Genomic DNA, 26,794 nt, shown 5'->3' with positions numbered 1-26,794 from the left:
TTATGATCGATGCAGGTAATACACTATCTTTGATTCAGGGCCATGTAGTGCCTGAGCAACTAATTGTGCAGATGGTAATAGCGATGGACAATGTTCTTTTGCCTTTTCAATCAACATGTTGGTCAATTTGTTGATGTTTTCTGGCTGAAATTGAATAAAATTGCAATGAATTATTTTATTTAGTTCGTTTATTTCGTTTATTCAATAAATATTCTCCACACATATTAAAAATATATAACATAATAATTATATTAACACGTACAATAATAATAAAAACATGTGTGTGTGGAAGGAAACCTATATAAGTTTAAAACTTTACCTGAAAAAAGTGAAAAATCTTTTTTCCTTTGAAATGGGGCGAGAGGTGCATGTCCCAGTTATAAACTGGGACAAAGGTGTTTCTCTTCTCCTCTAACTAATTGAGGAACATTTATACCAGATGTTAAATTCGATACTGCATCGGAAATATCATTCAAGCAGGAAAAAAAGGTTCTTCTATATGTTCGCTTGAACAGGCCGAAACACCAGTCTGGTCCAGAAAGATACAGTAATTGCCTTATGCAGACCATTCATAACCCTCCAACATAAATATTGCAGAACAATGTTGTTTTTATTTTGTCCTGCGCAGTTGTCTGCATGAAGGTGGGCATGATCTTCTCCTAGGCCATAGTTGTAAAAAAAATGATCTAAATAAGTGATGACAACATTGACCCCTTTTCCGCAAAACTCCTTCATCTGTCAAGTAATTAACTTGATATGGTACGCCCTCTGCCGTGATACCAAATATGTGGCATTTTCTTGGTGTTTTAAGTAAATAGGTCCAGGTTGTTTATTTTAATACTAGGCTAGGCCTAGGCCTATATTAATTAGACCCTGGCCTGCACTAGGTCCTAGGCCTATTTACAGGCTTAGCCTACTTTTAAATTAAATCTATCTATTATGGCCAATTAATACTATATATGTTGCTTTATTAATAAATTCCCTACACCACCCCTGCCCCCATTTTTGTATGTCTATTCAAGCTGCAAGCAAGCCTAGGCTATACTATAGTGTATTGAACTCACCATCATCAAGATTTTCGTCAATAGATGAAAAAATTCTGTTAAAACGTCTCCCAACTCTGGAATATCTATACCACAAGTGCGTGCTTCATTTAGCATTATCACTAATTTGTTATCGTTGTTTTCAGACATAGTTGAGGACTGTGGTACACAACGTTGTACAAAAATGACACAAAATCTACGTACAAATTATTGTCTGCAGCGATGCTTAAATTTCCCGCAACGCAATTTTGTGCCATTTAACTTGCTGTAATTTGTAAGTGTAATGCTTGTTTTTTTCTCGGCTTTTTCAACGTTGATGTGCGATACGTGCCCATCCACAAATAAAATAATTTGAAACGAAATGTTTAATTATTGAACAAAAGGATGAAAATAATTTGTAATGTATTCATAAAATATTTCGGGAATTCATCCTGCCGGTCTTAGATTTTGCAAAAGGCGAATTGGCTGGTGCACTATCAAGGGAGTCATGGGCAAACGCAAAAACCCGGAAATATGATCAGCAGCGGGATGTATTGCTTATTGCATTACATGCACGCACGACTGTGATCTGTTGCAGGGTGGATGCCGTTGGTAGACATTCTTTGCCCCCTTAGGTGCAATTACCCTCTCTGTCTTCTCTTGAAGAGGGAAGCTGATTTCATCTGCTTTTGACAGACGAGGGTCAGCAAAGACCTCATTCTTGATCTCAACCATGTATTCTTCCTAAACCACCTCTAAATTTTGTTGACTGTCACATCAGCCTGTTCCTAGTGCCTCAGGTAGTCGCATTGGTAACTCTGAATGGTGACGTAAGAAGTTTCTCATCCATCTTCAACCAGGAAGGTTGTCTACAAAAGGAGTTGGATCGCCATCGCCATAAAGAAATTTCTCTATATTTCTGGCAGAGTTCTCCCATATCCTATTGTCCATCCCGCTAACTTCTGACCCTCATTTCTTGATGGAACTGGATTAGGTCCTTGATTCAATCAGAGTTCTTCCGCTCACCATTATCCCTGGTGGTTGATTTTGGTCATGATTATTTACTTTTTGTTAGACTTTTACCTAAAATAATTCTTTGATTTTCTTTTGTCTCAGCTGACAATTACTGTATTCTTTTGAGGTGGCTGCCATAATGATGGAAATAAAATTCCTGCGAAAGCCACGGGTCTAATTTAAAAGTGTTTATAACATGACATAAAAATCTTGTCATGTCCATGTACACATGATGACGCTTACCTGTGATTGGTTCACTCAACTTCATGACCATTCTTCTTCTAGTTTGTCTTTTCCAACATACAAGCTTTGGTTGTAGACGTATCCAGTTTTGGCATCCGCTAATGTTTATGCTTTCATCCCACAGTTGTGTGGCTTCATTGGATTGTACGTCTTAAAAATTTCCCTGCCAAAAAATGCAATCACACTTTCATCTACAGAAAAACTTCTAAAGGGGTAAAAAGCAGATTGAAAATTAGCAATCAAATGAGCCATAAAGGCACTTGCCTTGAATGCTCTGTCGTATGCTGGATCATCAAATGGCAGAGCGTTGTCATTATTACAAATGTGGAGACATCGTAGCAGCAGCATGAACCGGTTCCTTGACCTAATCTTCCTAAAACTAATAATTCGGAATCAGCTTCTGGGCATACCTGTTGGTCACCTAAAAATGAGTGAATAAAATTGTTGAAAGAAATTGATGGTTTCTATTAATGCATGGAATAATTTGCCAGGTAGATGATGAGGAAGTATAAAGGAATAGAAAATTATTTACCAGGAGGAACTTTGTGTTCTATTGCTTGCAGGTTGTGCATTCAATCTGATATTTTCTTGATTAACATAGCAACAGATACAACTGTACTTTCCTGAAAAACACATTTATTTAAATTATATGGTTAGAGATAATTTATATCTTTTCATAATCGCCGAAGAAAAGTAAGCGAATATTGTAAGTCCTGCAAATGAAACCTTAAAAAAATTAAATACAGTATCAGTAATTGTTTACGAACCACTTTAATTTTAAAGATGCATATTGTTGTATACAAAGTAATATTGTTTAGAGATACAAGCGCAATAATATTATATACTGTACTGTAGTGCAGCTTATAAAGAGTTAGAAAATAAAATAAAGTCAATTTTAAAAAGAATACTGAATTTATTATTAATTACAGCAGCATTAATTCAATATCAAGTTCCTATTTGTACATTTTATGTGTGTTTAGGCACTTACATTTTGGATTTTTGTGATGTCCACATACTACCATCAAGATCCATCTCTTCATCTAAGACAAGGCTAAGTCCTTATTCAATATTTATTGTTAGGTCTGGCACTTCAAAAATTTATTTCACTTTTAATTTATTTTTGTAACTGTATAAATTGGTTTATTAGTTTTAAAGAAACTTACCCCCATCAACTAAATTGTTATGGACTATTTTATGGGCCATGTCCTTGAGTTCTTTAGGTAAAATATCATCAATGACATTTTCTTAAATTTCCATTACTGCGGCAAGGCTGAGGGAATTTCATTTTTTTTTACTTGTCCCAGGACAAGTACCTTTGAAATATTCACTTGTCCGATAAAAAAATATACTTGTCCCGCTATTATTGTGCGGTGCAATACATAAATATAGTCAATATTACACTAAACAACAAACTCCAAGTAATGACAGGAAAGTCATGATTCAACAATTTGATCTTTATTAAAATTAAGCTGTCTATTACGTAATATGAACTGCACACTTTACTGTACATTTAAAGAGCAGCATCTCCATTTAGCCTTTTGTTTTGTTTAATCTTGTTTATTCGTAAATGTAGTGTAGACAGTAGCCTACAAACGTTTTGGGTGTTTTTTACAAGTGTACGCCCTCTATGGATATGGGACGCTATCGGCCGTAGAGGGCGCACTTTGGGCTCACTTCACATACAGGGCGCATAATAATAATAATATTATACTACAGAGTGTTATAGGCTAGTCGTGAGTATCGAACCGTTTATGTGCCACCACATGAGGGAGCTGTTTATCGTGACATCATACAGTGACGTCATGATATGGTGGTAGCGGTAGATGGTATTGAGATTAGTTTTCATCAATCATATTATTGTACCATACGATGACGTCATCACATACATAGAGGGCGCTATTTTTAATAATGTGGTTGGTAATGGTTTGTGGTAATAAAATAAATTTTTCGAATATTACAATCGTACCATGTCGTGACGTCATCATAAAATAGAGGGCGCCATTTTAAATAATGTGGTTGGTAGCGGTAGATGGTAATGAAATAACTTTTTCGAAATCTGATATATGCCATATGATGACGTCATCAAAAATATAGAGGGCGGTATTTAAATAAATAACATACAACAATATTCATCATCATGTGAACTTTATTATTCACTTTATTATGTTGATATACATACAGAATGGTCAATCATTACTTTTTTTTAATTTTTTAATTTCTATTTTTTTTGTTGTCCATTGGTCCAAAATCCTGAGGTGGATTCGCACTCAATGGATCTTTTCTGTGCAGCTTTTAAAGACTGAAACGCTTTAAATTGCGTGTAATGTAGTGTCTTATTTTCTTTACATGATCTAACATGATCACCTACATTACGTTTTGTGTATATCTTACATTTCCTACACTGGTGGAAAATATGAAACGGTGTTTTACAGTTGCCTAACTCGTTAAAGTGGCAGTTAGACTGCAATAATTTTTCACAGTTTTCTAACAAACGTCTTTGTTTAATCGACTCGTGTCTACTGACAAAAGACGGGTCTCCGTGATACGGTGTGATTTCGTCTGAATTATTTTCCCTTAACATTTTTATGTGTTGCCGTGCTTCGTGTCTGGTTGGAAGAGGTGTGGTCGGGGGCGCATCTGTTTGTGAATCGGCCATAGCATCGACTACGTCCCAGTCGGCCGTCGATAACTGGAACTCTTCATCTTGTTCGTCATCTTTTTCTACGTCTGAAATTATAACAGTCTCTGACGGTGTTGGTATGTCTGTTATTGGCGGTTGCGTTGGTGGCGGTTGCGTGCAAGGAATATCTATGTCTGATATTAGTTCTTCATCGCTGGTTGGTTCTTGCTTGGTAAGTTGTAATTCATTTCGCATCCTTGCTTGCGAGCAGTCATAATGTTCATCTTCATCTTCATCTAGTTCGCATGGTTCGGTCGAACATGTGGAATCAACCTGTAAAGATAAATGAATATTATTAATATTTAAATAGTAATACATGGTTTCATGTTATTTGAACACTGTCACTCACTTTATACTCATCTGGAATCTGGTCTTCTAGCATCTGATAATAGGTTCGTTTGTATGCTCTTCGGTCTTCCTCCTGTTGCTGTTCAATTTCAGATATGTGTTTTTGCACATACATGTTAAATGCACTTTTACACTTTTGAGATGTTTCTAACTGATCTAAGCACTGATCTAAGTACTTGAGTTCTGTTAGCGTACATTTAAACGTGGATTGAAGGATAGCTATCATAAGCTTTTCTAGAATAACGTGACGACTCTCATTGGTTATAGCCGCATGAACTTGTTGACCAATTCCGGGTAACAGGTTAGCCATGATTCTAATATAAGAATAAACACAATAAATAATTAGTTATACTTACATCTGTTATGTCTGTATCGTATTCACTTAATTCACTCATTCTATATGCTAGTTCGTTAAATGTTTGTTTACGGTATTGCGTTATTCCGTGTTCTTTGAACAATTTAAGGTTGTCTTTAGTCGTTAATTGTTGTCTGAATGATTCAATTTGCATAAATTCCAAACATTCAGCTTCTGTTGCGCATGCGTGATACATGTGGTTATGTCTTAATTGATTAACGACGTCATCAATAACATTGATAAGTTTGGTATAATGTAAACATATGCTGTTTAAATTAAAAAACAGCTGCACGAGATGGACGTCATACCAATATGCGCTATTACGACAATCCGTACCGCTGTCAGACATAGTATAACAGTAAATTACTTATATAGGTTGAAATTCCACTAGTTGCAAAATACAAGTGTTGTTCTGGCAGTTAGACTTGGGCATTGGACAAAATTTTATGAATTGTCACAATAAGTGACAGGTTATATAGTAGTTGTCACCTATATGCTAATTTATGCTAATTAAGACAATAACAAATAGTGCCCTCTACAGTATGACGTCATTTGGTATATGTGAAATTGTATATAGATATACCATATACCAATACCAACCGTGCCATAACAATAAATAGCGCCCTCTACATTATGACGTCATTTGGTATATGTGAAATTGTATATAGATATACCATATACCAATACCAACCGTGCCATAACAATAAATAGCGCCCTCTACATTATGACGTCATTTGGTATATATATATGACTTATGTAAAATATAAATACATACCATATACCACTACCAACGGTTTTGGAAGCCTTTTTATGACGTAATAACAGCGCCCTCTACGGTGACCTTTAGTTGACTTTTAGTTGACCTTTAGTTGACCTTAGTGACCTCTAGAACGGTTGAGAGAATGAGACAGACTAAAATTGTGGGAGCTTATATATGAGTGTACAGGTGTATGCTAATTAGACAGGTGTATGCAAATTAGGAGGGCGCCCTCTAGTGACGTCATGAACAGCGCCCTCTAGTGGTGGCACATAAACGGTTCGATACTCACGACTAGCCTATAACACTCTGTAGTATAATATTATTATTATTATGCCGATAGCGTCCCATATCCATAGAGGGCGTACACTTGTAAAAAACACCCAAAACGTTCCTTGTCACCGATAACTATTTTAGTTATCATAGAGGCCATCAGCATCTGATTGTAGAAATAGATTAAAACAGTTGCCAGGCCGATGATAACATAGTAACACTAGTATATCCGTGTCAATGAGTGTGTCTCCGGCATCTTCTGCTTGATGCACACAGATATTGTGATTCATAAGCTCAGTAGTTACTTGATTAGTGAAGATTTGTTCTTTTCATTTGCTAATTATATTTAATTTCACATTATTCTCTTTCCCTTTAGGGTGCGTCATCAGTGGTGGCACATGATCCTCCATGCTTTCTCACTCTCTCTGTGTCTGCATTTAAACAAACTAAATCTAAATCCCCTCACCAAATTAGTTAATTTACAACTCAACATCTTTTCTCGGAACTCTGCACTTGGTTCCTCACTAAAAATACCACCATTTACAAAATCATTGAGTTGTCTCTCAGTCTCTGTCACTTCAACAAATCAAATTTTTCAAAACCTTCTCCGTCATCTCATTTGTACAATCGCTCTCCTTCAGTTTCATCCAGATCTCATCACTCATTTAATTTAAAGTCAGTAACAAAAAGAAACTGCTGATTTTAATAAACAACTACTGTCTTCCGATCATAAGCGAAATTTAATTAACATTGGTTGAATATAAAAATCAATGTATTGCGTATTACTATGTAACAATAACCAAAATAGACCTGTAAAAAAATAATACCCAATGCTCTAACTAAAGAAATTATTTCAGAGGACATACAATCATGTAATACACTCTCTACTTTCAAATTAAGCTTTTCTTTAGAATTACTTATGAAATCAATTATATCTTTATTATGAAAATAAATAGTACCAGCACCATAAACAAAATTATTAATTCATTCGAAATGAAGAAATGACAGATTTTATTTTCCTTTTAAAACAATATCCTTCCCATTCTTGCCTAACCCCATTCTTTTGACCCTCCTTGGTCCTAAAACATCACAAGCTTTTCTGATTAACCTAGATGTTGCCGATTCCCCACCTGATTGAAACCTTGCAAACTTTCCAAAAGCATCCCAACCCAATCCTATGTCTAATTTTTAAAAATAAATTCTGATTTTCTGAAGACAAAAAATGAGCATTACAAAATAAATAACTCAAAGCATCAACAGTCTCACCACAAATACCACCCCTATACTCACTCAATAACCAATTAAATTTCTTGCTCTCAATTTCATCAGTATTTCCCTCGTCAAATTTTCTCTCTCATCCTCACTCTCTAAATAAGATAAATCATCAAAAAACTGTATCACACACGCTAATAATGTACAGTAAATGAATCATCACTTGCAATTGTTGAAAATCCCCTGATAAAACTTAATTATTATCAAAATTAAATTGTTCTCCACACAGCCTCATAATGTTTATTTCCACACCATCCTTATATTTCTTGCCATCTTTCTCTTCTCCTTCACACACTCTCTCTTTTAAAACAGCCATTTCATTCTCTAACATTTCTTTCTCTCTTCCTAACTTAATTATCAGTGCATTTGATTTTTTTGTTGTTTTCTTAAAGCTCAGGTACAGGCATGAATTTTAATCATAATATTTGGTTAATTGTAGATAAATCAAATATTTGTCACAGAAATCAAGATGAAAACACATGAATTTCCCTTAATATGGTCAAATACAACATTTTGTAAAATTCTTCCATAAAAACCAGGAAGACTTTTTTTCAGTAGTTAGGTAGTTAACCTAATGTAATAACATGTCTGGTGACTCCCTAGAAGGTTAAAAAAGGTGGTGGATATACGGTGGATAATTTTTGCTATAGCATGAAAATAAAAATCTGAAGTTGAATAAAAATACCAGAAATGTAATATTCAAGTTATATTACCTATATTTAGTCATCTGATAACATTTTTTACCACACCATTTATTTTTCATAACTTTTTAAAATGCCTCTCTATTTACAAAATTTGTGTACAAAAGAATAGAGATTTTACTGTGTAATTTGAACTATCCCCCCACTGATAAGAAAGTGCTTATTTTCAACAAGCTCGTGTAACACAAATAAAATCGCAAAAATTATGAAACATAGGGGAAACTATAGATCGATAATTATTGGAATGTATGATCAATAGAAATTTTTTGCCCGCACCTGGCCTTTAAATTATAATATTTTTGCTCAAGATTTGTCACAGATTTCTCCCTCTTCAATAGCCTTTTTTCCATAATGGAAATATGTCGTCGTTTTCTTGTTAAGGCTTTCCAACCTTTCCTACTTTTTATTTCTTTGTATTTTCTACTTCACACATGATATTACAATCGTCATTTTTATCCTTTAGTTATTCCTTTAGTTATTCTTTTTCTTGGTTTACCTCTTCCAACTTACATTCCATGTCTTAAAATGTCACTTCTTTCTCTTTAATTAACTGCTCCATTACTTTAAATTCTTCTTTCATCTCAAGCATAATTTTCTGTTCTTTAATTAATCTGTACTCTACTTTTGGCTTTTCTAATTTACTTGTTCTGTCTACTTCTACCACACTCCAACGTCTGTCTTTATTGAGACAGATACGTGCCCTCTTGGTCTCAGCTACTCCTCTCTTTATACCAGACTTCGTAAATCTATCTGGCCACAACAAGTTGACTCGGCTGAATAGAGTAAACCTATGAAAGATCACAAAGAACTCCCCTCGTTAGTGGAGGAAGCTGATTTTCTGGTTGTTTTTTTAAACGACTGATGATCTGAGATTAGTATGAAAGGAAGAACAAACTCAAAATGTTTAACTACAGTAGGTCTATCTACATACCCAAAAACAAAAGATCATGTTCTAATAAATAAAACTCTTGGCGCTTTTCTGCTGAATTTGGAATCTTTGAAAGCATCCTAACGATCATGCTCTTCCAGCTAATAAACTCATTTTCTGGGAACATTTTATACAAAATGTCTTCCATCTACAATATAAAAAAATGTCAATGCTACATTGTACTATTTTACATAGAACAATGAGTTTATACAGTAATATTAATAACAAATATACTGGTTAGGCCTAGTTTTCATCTACAAAATGAAATATTATTATTTACCTTTTGCCATGTCTTTCCAGATGCATCTTTTGCAAAATGTATGAATAATTTCTTTAAACGTAACTGTCGTCTTCCTCGATACCATTGGCCTGCCACTGCCCCTTTGAAAGTGTGCGTTAAAAAATATATTTTACATCGAAGTTAGGCCTAGGCTATTCTATATGACTGATCAAATTGCCGCCGTGTACCCCTTCAGTGTTTACTCTTGTAGCTGTGAAACAACAATAGCTCACTACGAGATGGGCGCTACTAGGCCTAGGAACTAAGTCATTTGTTTAGCTCTACCAACATGGAAATCTCAAATTAGTGATTTACATGAATACAATAACTAAATATTAATGTTTTTAATTATTAATAGATTTCTTCGTAAATTTGTTGGGATTCCATCGCTATTGTTCATCGACAATTTAAAAACAGTTGGAACAGTCCATTTTATCGCGGGGCATATAATGTGCTTCTTATACGCTAAACATATGAGAATTGGTAATTATCGGCGCAGTAGATTTCCCGTACTTGTACTTGACAATCTCAGTTTTTCTAAACATGACACTGTATTATTCCTAATGCCACTCTGGAATTCTATTTCCTCAACAAATACTTAAACCAATGCTTCTGGAGTTTTGTTTCCTTTCTAAAATATTTGAATGATTATTCTTTTTGAAGTCATTTATTTAGCTCTACCAGAATCAAAGAATTATTTCCAGATGAAAAATATTGTTGTCTTTTCCACTTAATTGATGGTATTTTAGGTTGCAAAGTTACAAATATTATCAGAACCTTTCAAACCATACCTTCATTTTTTGTTTTTGTCCCTTTTGGCCTTGTATTGCAATGATTGCATAAAAGTATGCCTCAGAAATGTTAGTTTTTAGTTAGGGTGTACAAATAATACATTTCTTTTTGTGTTAACATAGAAACATAACAGAAGTAGTAGAGATAATATTTTTTAATGAACAAAATTATATTTAGATTTGAAATGTTTATATTTGATGGCATTGCTCTTGAATCCCATTATCTCACAAATTTCCAAAATACAAAACTTACCAGCTCTGTGGAATGAGTTGCAATCTCAGCAACAACTCAAAACAAGATGTGATGGACTGTGATGGACTGCATCTCTCTGCATGAGATAAACAAGTAGATGAAAATGATTATTTGAAGGCAGTTTTTTTATCCTGATGACAGTCTCCTCAATATGTGATGGTTTTTGAGATTTTGACTACTGATACTACTAATATAAAGAACGGAAGAATGAGGGCGACTTAAATGTTCTACAACAATACATATAAATATGAATTTCAAACCAAAAAGTATCAACTGAACAAAAAAGGAATACAAAATGTACTTCAATTTGTGCTATAAAATACAGTTGTTCTTCAATCAATTAATCAAGAACATGCACCTTCATCAGTTGAGGTATGAAATAGCATATGCCAAAGAGCTTAATAATAAAAAGATGATGCCAACTGTAGCGTGAACTTCTATATGGTATCTGAAGGAGTTTCTCCAAGGACTGCAAACTTGATCTTCAATATATTGCTTCTCAAATATGTATTCTCTCAAGTTATGTAGAACAATAGGTGAAAAAAAAATGTTGCCTTAATAATATAGAAATGCATAGAGATTTATAATTTAGATGGTTTCACAGAGTGAAAGTTACTATTGAAAAGAATTGACATTGTTCCCTTTATAAACACTACTCAACCACAGCCATGCTCTCTCCAGTTGTATTGAAATAGGAAAGTTACCACATTATACAAATACATACAATTTGAGATGGTCTCAAAGAAGTGGAAGTTGAGTTTTAAAAAAGAGCCAACATTTTTCTCTCGCAAGTGCACTTCACCAAAGTCTAATCAAATCATTACAAGTTGGAAAGATGAGATATTGGGGTCTTAAGAGCTTTGCTTAAAATTAACCATTTAATACAATAAATATAATTGTATTAAATACAAATTGTGATATGGAAAAATAACAAATATTTGAAATATGATTTTACTTAATGAAAAAAGGAATTTTAGCATAACATTGTACATAAAGAAATTATTCGTCTTGTTTTTTTAACCATACCATTGTAAATAATGAAGCTTTTCTTTCAAAACAAGAGGCAAAAATATAACATTTAATAATCATTGCAATACTGGCTGAAATTTAACAGCACCTTCTGTGGAATCCTTTCAGATACTTCCCCACTTTCTTTCCATGTTTTCTTTGGAAGTGAAATTCTAATTTTTGTTCTTTTAATTGGTGCCTTAAGGATTGATCTTTAATTGGTGATCACCTAACAGATGACACCAATTCACCATGCTTATCTTGACAAATTCAGATAAGTTAAATATTATTTTTGGATTTCAGAACAAATCACATATATTAGAAAAGTTTATTTTCATTTTTATTAAATTTTGTATTTATACAAAGCAAAAAATGTAAGAACCCAAACGTAACCGAGTTTAAATGGGAACTTAAGAAACAAATTAATGTTAAAACATACTTTTGTACTATAAATCAACATTAGACATCCGTTTTAAGCAAGAGTATTTTTAAATATTCTTTGTGGCTTTCGGAGGCAGAATTATTAAATGACATTCAATGTATTGTCTATGCTAAAGTGTTCATTCATTCTTTGTTTCCTATGTATGCTTTTATACTTTTTAGTCTTTTTCTTCTTCTAGTCTTCCAAATGATTCATATTAATCATTCTTTCTTCTTCAACTTTTTTTCATTTCACTTGTTAATATCTCAACCTTGCTTCTTTTCTTTGTACAGCCCTTTCTTCAATTGCATGATTCATGCAATTGAGTCAGTCTGCTCTGTTAAATCACTGCTACTAAAAACTCCAGGCCATCTTCTGTCTTTATTCAGTTTCATCTTAGTGTCCTTAGTCTCCTTAACAATTCCTAATGTGAACTTCCCTGGCATAGTCATCTCTTGTATAGAAGTAATAATAATGTTGCTGCTGCTGGTTGACTTAATGCAATGCATCACCTTTAACAAAATATTTAAAAAAAGAATAATAATCTCTTCTAACCAATTTTGCTATAGAGAAATTGATTACTGTGATGTTGATTAACGTTTATTCAACATTTATTCTGCAGATAGTGTGGCTCCTTGTTTTTCACGTAATAAGATACAATTTTGTCTGAACGTTTATCACTGCGATGATGGTGCACATAGTGTAGCCACAACTTTTTATCTATGAATTTATAAACTCACATTCTTCCTTTAGTTCTTGCTCACAATAAGCTGCAATGTAACAATATTGAACCAAGGGGCTGAAAGTAGAGTTGCCCGAGTACCAAATATTTCTCTGGTGCAGGGAACATACAACAGATGCCATCTATCTATCCAGTTATCCTGAAATCTCTGTAGTGTCAGACCCATGGAACTACCCCACCATTTCCTCTACCAACAACCCATTAGGCGCATCTCTCCGGCTACCTAACCATTTCCTCTACCAACAACCCATTAGGCGCATCTCTCCGGCTACCTACTCTAACTATTTGCATCCACTTTCCCCACAAATAACATTGTACAAATAGATCTGTCACTGTAGATATATAGACTGATATTGTACATCAATCAACTAAACAAGAAGTACAATTCAACAAAAATCTTTAATCTGGTTTGTAGTAATAAGTTAAATGTTACGTTTGGCTTTTCTTTATATGTCGAGGACCCCGCCGAGGAAACAAGCTCTAGAGCTTATAGGATTATCCTCTTGCTCTCATCTTGTGTATTTTTGCATATATTTGCAACAAATAAAAAACAGTAATAATAATGCCCCTTTTTCGCAATTTCCAGTGTGCTTGTGTGGAAGCTATGATTTGTGATACATACTAAGTGTAGAGTGGATAAGGTGGATATATGTTTTCATCAATATCTCTGTCAACACCAAGTTGTTCACAGTACTGCTCCACTAATTTAGCATGGGCATTGTCTTTATTAAATTTTCCAATGCACACACTGCAGAGTGATTATGAAACATGAATTCCATGTGTTCATGATACGAATATCAAAGAAAGAAGCTCTACTGAAGGCAATAAACCAAGATTTACACAACTTAAAAGGATGACCTTGTGATCCATCAGAAAGAAATTTCAAATCTATAATGTATATTATTGTATTGTGTTTGCTTCAGCATGTTGACCAACATTCATCATTGTCTTCGTTCATTACTACTGGTAGTTCTTTGTTTGGCAAGAGGGAAATGTGAAAATTACAACAGCCATTATTGTTTGGCAGCAACGTTTTGGGCTGTACTGCAGAGTACCACCACTGCGATGAATGCATCTAAAGCAACATTTCATGAGGCCGAAACACCTTTCTATAACGTTTCTTGCCTGTGCATGTCTGTTGTTATAATTCTGTTCATCCTCTGTATTGGGATTATTAATGGGTGTCAAAATAATTGTTGAGTGAGTGTGGCGGCTAACTTTGCACTTGATTTGTAGGACTTTTTAGGGAAATTTTGCGCATAGTAATATTAAACTAAATACCGTACTTAATTGTTACGTTATTATATATATTATGTTACATTATACTGGCTACGTAATTTTGGCCCTCCTACCTAACAAAAATCCTCATCCTCAAAAATCAATCCATCCTGAAAGCGACGTCCAATGTTTAGTATGTGCGCGTGTTAGAATGTAGAGTCATAGCCAATGTGGGCCTATCCCGGCTTTTTTTCGCACCTACACAAATTTTGCAGCTAATCATATTTCCAATTCTTTACTGGATTTATTGGAAAAGGTGTCGTCATGTCCTGCAATTTAGATAAGCAATCAAAAACTTTATTTTTTCTTACCATCATTTGTTCGTAGTAACGGTGTTCCTCCCGTACAACCTTTGTGTAGGCATACGTTGCACCCAAATGTTCCGTTATACTGCTTCATGTTGGCTACAATAGCTATAGCGGGTGGGTCCAAAGATGTGGAAATATTGAATTCAAAACAACTTTTTTGATTGTAAGATATATCCTACTTACCTAGATCCAAATTTTCCTGCTAGGGGCAGATTAAATCGCTGACTAAATGTTTTTCGAACGAGGTTTTTAAAAATGTAACAATAATTGAGTTTGGTTTGATCATTTTGGTTAAATTTTGTTACATTAATGGTTAATGAAGATAATTATGTTAGTGGTTAAACTGTTATATTATATTAGTGGTTGATTTTTGTTACATTAGTGGTTAATGTTACATTAGTGGTTGATTTTTGTTATGTTAGTAGTTAAAATGTTACATTAGTGGTTGATTGTTACGTTAGGGCTTGTTAGCAAATTTTTAACAAATCTAGGAAAACATTTCTTACCAATATAGCTTTCTTCACCAAAGTGTTCAGAAACATGTCTACATGTTGCCAGCCATTTTTCAAAATAGCTAACAAATTCTCATATATCTCGGTAAAGGTAGAGACAAATATTTGGTTTCAAAATGTTCATAATCTATTTACTCTAATGGATCATTTTTTCCTAAAATGACAGGAAATATCGTTTTATGACCAATTGACCATTAACCTAACCTCATCAGTATTTCGGTAACTACTGGTCATAGATACCTCAAACTGGTCTCAATTTGTTCAGAATATTCATTTTTATATTTACATATAACAATAAAACTTTTTCTCCAGCTGTTTTTTCAGCCCAGAAAGTAATGCCAACTCAAGTCTGTTATACAAAATAAAAGATGGTATTATTAACATTGCATTATAAATAAATGAGTGAAGGCTTGGACATAAAAGCTCATCATTTATTTAACAAAATATGTTTTATGTGAAGATTTAATTCATACAGTGCATTGGTATAATGTGTTCTCCTGCGCTCTCCCTGAGATGTACAATTACTCCACCTCTCTTTCCAAGATTGACACTTGTACCATCTGCTCCAAAGCCTACTAATTTTTCTTTCACCACAGCCTGTGTTGGTGAATATGTTCTCCACTGTAGAAAAAACCCCTGCAAAATTAATAGAATAGGTGTATATTTTAAAAATAAAGTTTTGTACAGTCTAATAGTATACACATTTTTTTTAAAATAAATTAATATCTGTTCCTTGGCTCCTCTGATCTTGTCACTTTGTGTAGAGAGGTCTAGGCTAGTATTTACTCAGCTTTTTAAATATTATATACAGGCCCAGTACTATTTAGAATGTAGGCCTGCCTATAGACCTAGTTAGTAGAGATTAATATTATAATTGGTGGTGCTACCAAAAATTATTATGAACCATCATAAAAATTTGATAGTGAAAAAGTTAATTTGCAGCCCTGCCATTTAACTCAGGGTTGGTCCAACTCTCTCCTGGTGCACATCGGGCTGCAATTACCATATCCATGTTTTTACGCTCTAATATGACAACCAGAGATAACATCACAATTTCGTAATTTAGCCTACAGTATTATCAGGACCTCCGTTTAAGACGGGTTTAGATGAATGTAATTCTCTTGTAAATGATGCTGCATGGCAGAATGGCGAATATGCCTGAAAGACAGCATCATTCAAAACAACAGCTGCAATAAAGACTCATCAACTTTATGTAGATATGAACACTTTAATATATAAACGAATATAATATCAACCGACACTATATAGTTTAACACGAACCAACTAACGCTAAGTGAAAACAATGTCTCTCTATAGCGCGCAAGGTGGCGCAATGTAACTACAATAATACACGAGGATGTGTGAGTGTGATGGCGCAGAAACTTGGCCAGTGTAAAAACTCTCATCGACTGTTTCTGGAATGTCCACCTGGATCGAAACTGATGGTGTTAAATTTCCTTTGCTGTTATGATCATGGTCACTGGCAGCCAGAGTTGTGTTGATCCAGGCAATAAAGCTGTATGATAGTCCTTCCCCAAGATTGCATATTCTTGTATACTTGTACAGTGCTGCACAGAAGTGATTTTCTGTATGTGTGGTTTTTAACTGTCGCTTTTGAAGATCAGAAAAATTAAAATTAACACAGAAATATTGGGAGGGAGTAAATGTAACAAATTGCAATAAAATCAGTAGTAGAGTAGAGAAATTAATAACAAATTGTCTTAATCTGTTAGTAAAACTCATGGCAGTATGACTGAGAGTGTTGCGGGGCATAAATTGGAGCCTGACAAGACTGATAGATGGCACTGCTGTTCCCTCTTGGTATTTTTCAATTATCCTTTTCATCAGATCTGCCATTGCCATGAAGAGACAAATATATTACTTAAAAATAAATGTTAACTTTTTTGTTAAACCAGTTTCCAAGTACTTACTTGCTACGTTTTGGCTATTTCATTACGTGTACACTCCATCTAAACTCTTTCACAATCTCCTGTCAGTGTAAGATTACACATTAAACAGCAGGGTGCCATCAATTACTCTCCTGAACATAAACAGCAGGGTGTCATCAATTACAGCTTAGGAATGTGTAAATAAAAGTCAGTGATGCATGCATCCCACATTCACTACACTAACTGTTGAATATGGACATTTTTGTTATAATATCTTTACTTTTACTTGTCCGTTTTTCTTGATTCAAACTCTAAAATAGTTGTACTGTATTTGTATTTTCTGCTGGTGTCCCCCTTTGGATGCTCGGGTCTCTCTTTTTATTACATATTATAAAGAATTGACTGTCTCTGAGACATCGATATCAATGTCGTAGTGGATATGAATGAAGGCTAATGCCGTCAATCAATCCTTATTCATGGTACATGTATTAAGTCCTCTTAAGACACTTGCCCTTCGTTCACATTAAGTTTAAACTGAAGTACACGCCAGTTTTAAAAGAACAAAGGTGTTCGGGAACATTTCATTATTGCAATAGCAAAAGAGGATGGTATGGCCGTTTTCTCCATGATCTTAGCCCTCCACCTGATCATTTCTGCAGAGACCATTTCCGGTGATGGCAGATCATCCTCGTAAAGAGCTACTTTTGCAGAAATATCCACTTGCCTTTCTATTATTACTGACGGAATTAAACCAAGCAGCTTTGAACTATTTATTTCCAGGTCTGTAAAAAGTATCATATTGAGTGACGATGTACATTCATACATCAAGAAGGTACGATTAGTGGGCATTCAATTTATTTTTGTTCATAAAACAGGGTAAGAAGAAAAAGTAGCAAAATTAGTAACCCAAAACTAGCTAGTTATAGGCCTAGCACATTTTTATTTCCACAAAAAGTTTTATTTAGAGAGTTGGCAGATCATGTATACAGATTTGATTCTTGTACAAACCTTAATAGACAATTCTTTAATGTTGACAAATGTTTTTAAAGATTAGCTTAAAAGCTACTGTTTACTGTAATAAATTACCTTTTCTTTAAATGTGAAGTCTGCAGTGTTTCTTTGAATTTGCTAGCTTGGCTTTGATAATATGATGACCTAGTTCTTCCATAAGTTGTGTAACTGGTTGGTTGGTTTGGTGCATTCAACTACAGTTCGACAACATTTACATGTCACAATTAAAGACAGATATATTGGTTGTACAGCAGTAATAGAGGAAAAATGGACAGGAATGTTACAAACAAAACACTGAACTGTGTCAGTATCCTCATAAAGAGGCTTCCTTCTGCTCTTTGTTGAAATTCTCCACCGACCGTGTAAAGCTGAAATAAGTCAGGGGGAAAACACTCCTAAACCTATCGGCCATTAACACAGTCGATTATTAAGAGAAATTATGAAGCAGAATCCGTACGCTTCTCGGAATCCGTGCTATCTGCAAGATGTTAAGGCAGTTCTGGTAGCACGTCTCCGCCGTCGGGGCGTTGCGGCTGCCTCTCGGGTGCAGGCAGATCGCTAGATGGTGTCGCGGTGAAAAACCCAACATCTCCTCCTGTCTAAACCAATCGGCTACCGGAATGGAGTGGTCCAAGCCAACGAATAAAAGAATTCATAGTATTACTTGGCACAAATGATGATGGTACTGGAATGAAAATGGGTGGATGCAAGTTTACTGAAATGTTTTGTTTTGTTTTATTTATGGGCCGATATCTGGATGTGGAAGCACTCAGCTAATCTTCCCAAATGATGTATTATTGTCCAGTTTTTTGGAACAGAACCTACACATGTATGGAGGGTGTAGTGACACATCCAATCCGCTTATCTTGTCTTTATTTTATTTAATTTTTGATTTTCTACATTCAATTTTGCCATTGTTTGAATTATATTAAATATTCTTATTCTTTGACCAAATACTAATTTAAGATTGGCTAGTATAATTGGTCTTGTTATCACCTACATAAATTTTTTTTAAAATAAATCTATAATTTATTTATTAAATATTTGGAACTATTTTAAAACAATGTACCTAGAGAAATGGGGGTCTGACTAATATCAGACCTGCAATCCAGTCAAAAGAAAGAATAAATAAATAAATAAACGTTTTGAAACTTTATTTCCTAGTACTGTAAATTAATTATTAAAAAATAAATTCAATAAAAAAATCCTTATTTTTATTAAGTTATCGTAGTAAAATGTTTTCAAACTCTGTGCGACTAGTGTCAAACATGTGCGTATGAGCTACCAATACATTTCTACGGGAGCCGCTGATGATGTCCTCTATTTTGTTGATGTCAAACATGTGCGTATGAGCTACCAATACAACTGTTTGGCGAGTGCTGTGACGTTTTGTGATGTTTCTGTCCTGCCGGTTACTTCCTTAACTGACTGCGGTAGTGACTTTGCCATTCCGATAGCGACGATATCCGTGAAAACAATTATTTACACATATTCCTATGTATTGGTCATATTACTAGGCCAACAATGCAACTCGACAGATAATGTATTTAAAGCCCATGCATTTACTATGTCGGCGTCGCTAACAGATGCTTGTGTCATTAGGCATATCCCCGATACGAACATACAAAAGTGGTAAAAAATGACCGAATCCATAATTCCTCTTAAAACCGGTACTGAGAAATGGACAAGCCATTGTCTGTACTCTGAAGCTGTGACACAAAGTAGAATAAGGCACCCACATAATGACGTTATTTGCCTATTAAAAATCTGCTGATGTCTATGCTAACAAATGTTTGTAGCAATTGGGTTTACCAAAGATTTAGCTTTCCCTTAGTAGCTCCAAGAAGAACACAATGCATCTAGTCTACTAGAAATATGGTCATTAAGTCAACGTAGGGTAACGAAACAGGCACCTTTATCACCTCGCACCTACATAAAATAATAATAAGATAAATAAGTAGTATATAAAAAGTGTAATTATGTTTTATATACTGTATTGCTCTACTTTATACTATATTGCACGGACTACGTTTGTCTACAAGCCCTAGCTTCATGGTTAGTTCATGCAACCCTCTCTTAAGTTAGGCCAATAAGATTAATGCGTATGCATGTTAAGGAGAAGATACAGGGTTCCTTTTTTTAAAATTCTCACCACATTTTTTCATATTTCGTATATATTAAGTTTGTTCTTTCATTTATATAGCTTATAAATTATGGTATGAATATAAAAATAACTTCTCTTGATTACGGCTTGTCTCGCATCGCACATAATGAAGTCATTTGTACGGCTTAGGTACTCGCCAAACAGATAATATCGATGCAACAGACAATTTGTTGTCGTGGCTCCCTCAGCAAAGTACACATGGCAGCCAAACTTGCCATTGTACTGTTTCATATTTGCAACAATTGCCTTTGCTGGTAAGTCTACTGCCACAGCCAATAGCCTTGTCTTTTCTACCATAGAATGTCATCATCTCAATGCCTAATAATATGATATTGTACCATTCATGATTCAATATAATATACGGTAAGGTACTGTAATGTAATTTTGTTGCGTTGTTAAGTGTTTATCCAACAAAAATTGCTATTTTTCAATAAATAAAAAAAATCTTGTTTTTAATAAATATATGGTTAGGTGTTTAGTCATGCTCAATAGATTTCTTGGAACAGAAACAATAATGTCACCTGATATGTGCATAAATATACAATGATTTCGGTACCAACACAATCCCTGACGGCTTAACTACTTGAATATGGTTGACAACCGCATGACAAGATTTAAATTTCGCAAATAAACCAAATGGAGACATCATTGTAGATAGAAAAAGTTGGATTTGTCCGGTGTGACATTGATTCTCATAACGAAATATAACACCGTAATTGCTACGAGTTTTCTTTTCGCCTCCTTCCCTCTGCATGTGAACACGGAATTTCCTTAGGTGAATCTGTAAAATTGTCCTGTATATTGATGGTATTGATTACGTCTATGTGTATCATCTTCTTTGATGGGATGTATCTTGCTTGTAATTTCTCTCTTCTCTCATTCATTTGATATAGTAGTATGCATTCATGTATACCGTTACTTAAATTATGCATGGCATTCACACAGTCTCTAATATATATATATATTACAAAATTAATACAGAATGTACACAATCATACAAAATTACTAATGTTCTACTGTAGATGTTTGGTTGACAACAGTTTGGTGAGTGCTGTGATGTTTCTGTCCTGCCGGTTACTTCCTTAACTGACTGCAGTAGTGACTTTGCCATTCCAATAGCAAACGATATCTGTGAAAACAATTATTTACACATATTCCTATGTTTTATTTCTATCAGATTTGTATAATCGATGGTATTTTCCAAGGCTGCAAATTAACATTTTCACTTGGTAGCACTATTAAATTTTTATGATGGCTTATAATAATTATAGGTATAGCACCACCAATTTTTTAAGTAGCACCTGATCAACTTCGTTCATCGAAAACTAACTCCTAACTAAACTAAATTCCCACCCCCCTTATCACCGCCAACTTTTATCCAAAATTGAGAGACGGGAATTTGTCTGTTGTGCCATGTAAGTAGGTTAAGCCTATAAAATAATTATTTTATGTTAATTACCACCGGTTTCCACCAAGCCTCAGATAAATATATAATGTAATGTTTATTTTTTAGTGTTAATTGTTTTTTTACAATATTCACTTACTTATCCAATTCATTAATTTGTTGTTCCACTGAATCGTCTGTGTGGATCATTGGCAAGTATTCAGAAATTAAATTTCCACTGATAAGTTCTCGCTGTCTAGATTGTTGAATGTATATGGAGAAACCTAGACCATGTTTTTTTTTTTCTTTGGTCTTCCTCCTTTTTTTTGTTCTTCAAACTGCATACAAGTTCAACACGCTGTACGATGGTGTTTACCATTGTGTTTTAACTGTTTTTACCCATACAGAATCGACAACAAAATTGGGACTCCTGTTTCAACAGTTTCAATCGTTTCTCCAGTACATGCTAAAATTTCGGCTTTATATTTGCCTAGCCTCTGTTTTTGCCCCTACAGGCTTGTAGGAACGAATTCTGTCCCCACAAAGCCTGCACAAGAGGCTTAAATAATTACTTTGGGAGTCCATATTTGGACTTCTTGTACCTGAAAAAAAAAGAAAAATGAAAATTATATCGGAAATGTGTTGTTGGTATTATGATTAAATAAAGCCTCAACTAAAGCCCTAAGCAATTGAATTGGTTGTGAGTAGAACTTTTCATGCTAATAGCATAGTAATACTGTGGTACACCAGTATAAAAGACATGAAATATAGTTGGATGTACACTTACATTTTGTCAAATTTACTTCCTTCTAGAGCCATTATTTCTTCTAGGAAAAGATCAAGCCCTTTCTCGATGTTTACTGTAAAGTCTGGTGCTTGGAACACTAGCACAACAATTATGTTGTGTAGAGCATTGGGCTTGTCCAGGCAACAAAGCTGTAGTTCGATTTTGGTCGTGTCACCGCCCTTATCCCCACCAAACTTTACAAATATTTAAATGTTGAGACCTACGAATTAAAAATTAAAAAGGAACACCAGATGTTAGTATGATTTAAAATGTATTCTGAAGGGAGAAACCATTTAATATTGGTTACACTGTGCTGATTACAATTTTAAACTAATTAAATACTGTAGTTCATTTGTACATTAAAAAAATAAATTAACATGTTGAACATACATGTCATACTCTGTTAGGTAGCTAAAAACAAGATCTTTTATGTTTGTCAATCTGACAACAGCGACTTCTTCTAGAGACAATCCTTCGATTGAAGAAGCCCCTTCATGTTTCACAAACATGTATTCATGTGTTTTGACCAACCCGCATGACTTTTTCAGAGGCAAATAACCCAGGACAGAATCTAAATGTTAGAGAATAGTGTGTTATTTGTTTTGCTATTTATTTATGATCAAAAGCTTCAGTAGTATTAAATTGTGCACTAATTTAATGTATTAATGTTATTGATTATTTATGCTATTATTAATAATTAATTACTAAGCAAATAAATTACAATAATTTGTCATAATTAAAACAATAATATGATTAATGATTGCTGATTCCAATTAATGCGGCATCCATTCATTATTGCAAGGCATTTTTTTTGCATCCATTTTTTTAATTGCTGGCGACTGATTGTTTAACACTAGAACCCGCCACAACAAATACCACAGAATGAATTTATTCTTGTTCTGTCCTGAACAATTGTCGTAATGGAGGTGAACTTTAACATCGCCATAATGGGTAAAAAAATGGACATAACTAATGACAGCATTTACTGCCTTTAGCCACACTTCCTGGGAACAAGAAAATACATTGGGCCAGGTTGCATGGGGTTATAGGGGTAATGCATCTGTTGTGCGAAATCAAATGAGTAGTGCATACTTACCTGTCTGCTGCAATGTGGAGTCTTACCTAACTTTACATTACCAGAGCCATATATATAGAGAGTTTCGACATTGAATGGATTAGAAGCCGTGTTTGTGTCCAACTATTCCTATGTAGCGTATGGAGTTGAGTCTTTTGTTTTGAAAATGTATAACGTTCAAAAGGCTTTAATTATCGAATTTAATATCAAAACAATCAATTTGATTAAAGGTTTTTGTAAAAGCTCAGGTACAGGCATGAATTTTAAATACAATATCTAGTTAATTGTACATAAATCAAATATTTGAAACAGAAATCAAGACGAAAAAACATGAATTTCCCTTAATATGGTCAAATACAAAATTCTGCCATAAAAACCTGGAAGACTTTTTTTCAGTAGTTAGGTAGTTTAACCTAATGTAATATAAACATGTCTGGTGACTCCCTAGAAAGTGAAAAAAGATGGTGGATATACAGTGGATAATTTTTGCTATAGATTAGCATGAAAATAAAAATCTGAAGTTGAATAAAAATACCAGAAATGTAAAATTCAAGTTATATTACCTATATTTAGTCATCTTATAACATTTTTTACCACACCGTTTATTTTTCATAGCTTTTCAAAATGCCTCTCTATTTACAAAATTTGTGTACAAAAGAATAGAGATTTTACCGTGTAATTTGAACTGATAAGAAAGTGCTTATTTTCAACAAGCTCGTGTAACACAAATAAGATTCCCAAAATTATGAAACATAGAGGAAACTCTAGATCGATAATTATTGAAATGTATGATCAATAGAAATTTTTTGGCCACACCTGGCCTTTAAAATAATAAAAAAATTATAAAGTTACTGCGAACATGATTTAAAACAACAAAAATAGCAATTTCGGAACGGCTCTGGTTGCGCGCTCCATGCACGCTCTACGCGTGCGCGTTTAGTTTGTACAGCGATTCTCTATAGTAATGCATTGTTTTTACATTTTGTTGTTTAAAATCATGTTCGCAGTAACTTTATGATTTCGTTATTATCTTAACAAAAACCTTCAAACAAATTGATTGGTTTGATATTAAATTCGATATTTAAAGCCTTGTGAATGTTATACATTTTTTAAGCAAATGACTCGACTCCATACGCTACATAGGCATAGTTGGACACAAACATGGCCGGCGTGCACACCATGTGACTTTCTAAAATCCGTGAACGCAAAGTCGTAACTCTCTATATATGGCTCTGTACATTACCACCCACCATTTGTTTTGCATCTGCAATCATCTGGTTGTACACGATTCTCTCCTGTTGAACCTGCTTCAGATGATCCTCTTGTAATTTAAGCTGTTCAGACTTTTGTGCATCGGGTAAATTATCAGACTTTATGATGTTCTGCAGGTCTGTCATTGGTTTGGCACGTACGATATGGGGACACGGCTGATTCCAGAGCTTTCTAAAAGTACTTCATTTTGCCTCTCTGCATCCTGTGTATCAAAATCATCTTTGATGCCTTTCAGGGTTCTTAATTCTCCCAGTGGTTGCAATTTTGTACCCAGACAAAATAGGCAAAAGTGACGACCTAAAGTGATAAATATGTATATAGTTTTTGGAGTACAGTAGGCTAGTAAATTCATAATGAATCTTTTTTATATGTATTTTGCCTTATATGGAATAAGCTACAGTATCATTACTATCTTTCTGGTCTTGTTCTGAAATAATTCTAACATGGATATACAAAATAGTATCAGTCTATAAGTATACTAACAGCTGGCTCCAGAGAGTCCATATGTGTGGCACTCATATTCATAATCACCAAAAGCAAAAATCTCTATTTTCTTTCCACTGAAAATATGAAAAGTACAATATTTATTTATTTTAAATATATGTTGTAAGTTTAAAACTCCCTGTTCTTGACTTGTGTATCAAAAAGTGATTTAATTAATTATTTACTTGATCATTCACTTACTTCCACACCATCTTAAACGTGATGCTGAATCCTTTCCATTCCTGTTTTCAAATTATATTGACAGTCTCCTGCCTCCCATAACAATATGGTGACGGTGTTCTGTAGTGCATTTGGTCTCTTGACATTCGCAATCTCCATCATAAACTTAAATGTCCTTTGTCCTCAAGCTTTATCCACACTTTATCCTCTGGGATCAACCCATTGTGCCACGTTAGCATGTTAAGACTGAAAGGAAATACATTTTCTTGTTTAGATGACTTGTTCTCTCTATTTTGGGAACGCTAAGATTATAAAACAATAAATATCAAACAATTATTGTTACCTTTGTAGTTCGTCTAACAGTTGACAAACCTTTCCTTTTATGCTTCTGACAAATACCAGTGTTATCTATGATGTTTTGTACGTGTTGATCTAAGCTACTCACACTCGGACGATATATGGTATTTGGCTAACCATCTAAACGATATTTAAAAAAAAAAAAGAAATAATAAGACTTGAAAGATAGTAATCTGCATTTGTTTTAATACTGTTCTCTTAAAGCAGTGCAACCTTAATTTTTTTATATTACATACTGTACTTCTTAAGTAACCGTGTCCTCGATCCACTCAAGCCTCGTTTTCATTGATAAAATATATCCCCATAGGGCATTCTCAATGGGGTTCGCAATAGCTCTTTTAGGTCGTCTTGAAGATTTGTCAGCTCATGTCACTGCTGCTCAGCAACAGCGTCCTCTTCCACTCCACTGATTATTTTTTTCATTTCATTTCATAGTAACATTTATTTCCTTCATAATATATAAAATATAAATAATACAATACAAAATTCATAACGAGAAGTAAGGTAGTTAAAACAATACAATTTTTAAAATGAATAAAACAATATTATGAAGGAGGCACAATTTCTGGAAAGCAAAAGCTTGTGTTGAAAGTGCCTGAACAAAAACAAAAAATAATTAAAACCAAATTAGTAAATAATAGTAAATGGTATATAGGAATAAAGTAATTACCATAACGGAATATGAAAACAATAAAAACTGATACCTAGAATATAACGAAATTATTAAATTACTTTTGTATTAAATATTGTTTAGTGTTAAAGATGAAGCTATGTTTGTTTGCAGAAGTTGTAATTTTGTTAGGAAGTGAGTTCCATATCTTGGTTCCAGTAAATCTAATATTGTGTTGAAAAGAAGTCTTTTTGTGTTTAGGAATATAAAGGTTATTGAGTGCAGTTGTTCATTTACAACCGATTCAATGATTTTCGAAACACATGGAAGAATCCTTATGGGACGGTAATTTCCGACCTCATTTCTACAATTTTTCTTATAAAGAGGCTTAACTTT

General features: G+C 34.0%; 1 pseudogene; it reads right to left on the bottom strand.

The window, feature by feature from the left end:
• LOC144838207 (uncharacterized) lies at nucleotides 1–25,463 on the bottom strand (annotated as a pseudogene).
• Nucleotides 25,464–26,794: the final 1,331 nt, after the last annotated feature.

The sequence above is a fragment of the Antedon bifida genome, chromosome 3 (assembly GCF_963402885.1).
Source record: "Antedon bifida chromosome 3, ecAntBifi1.1, whole genome shotgun sequence".
Taxonomy (NCBI): domain Eukaryota; kingdom Metazoa; phylum Echinodermata; class Crinoidea; order Comatulida; family Antedonidae; genus Antedon; species Antedon bifida.
Note: the sequence above shows the minus strand (reverse complement) of the source record. Positions and strands in the feature narration are given on the sequence as shown.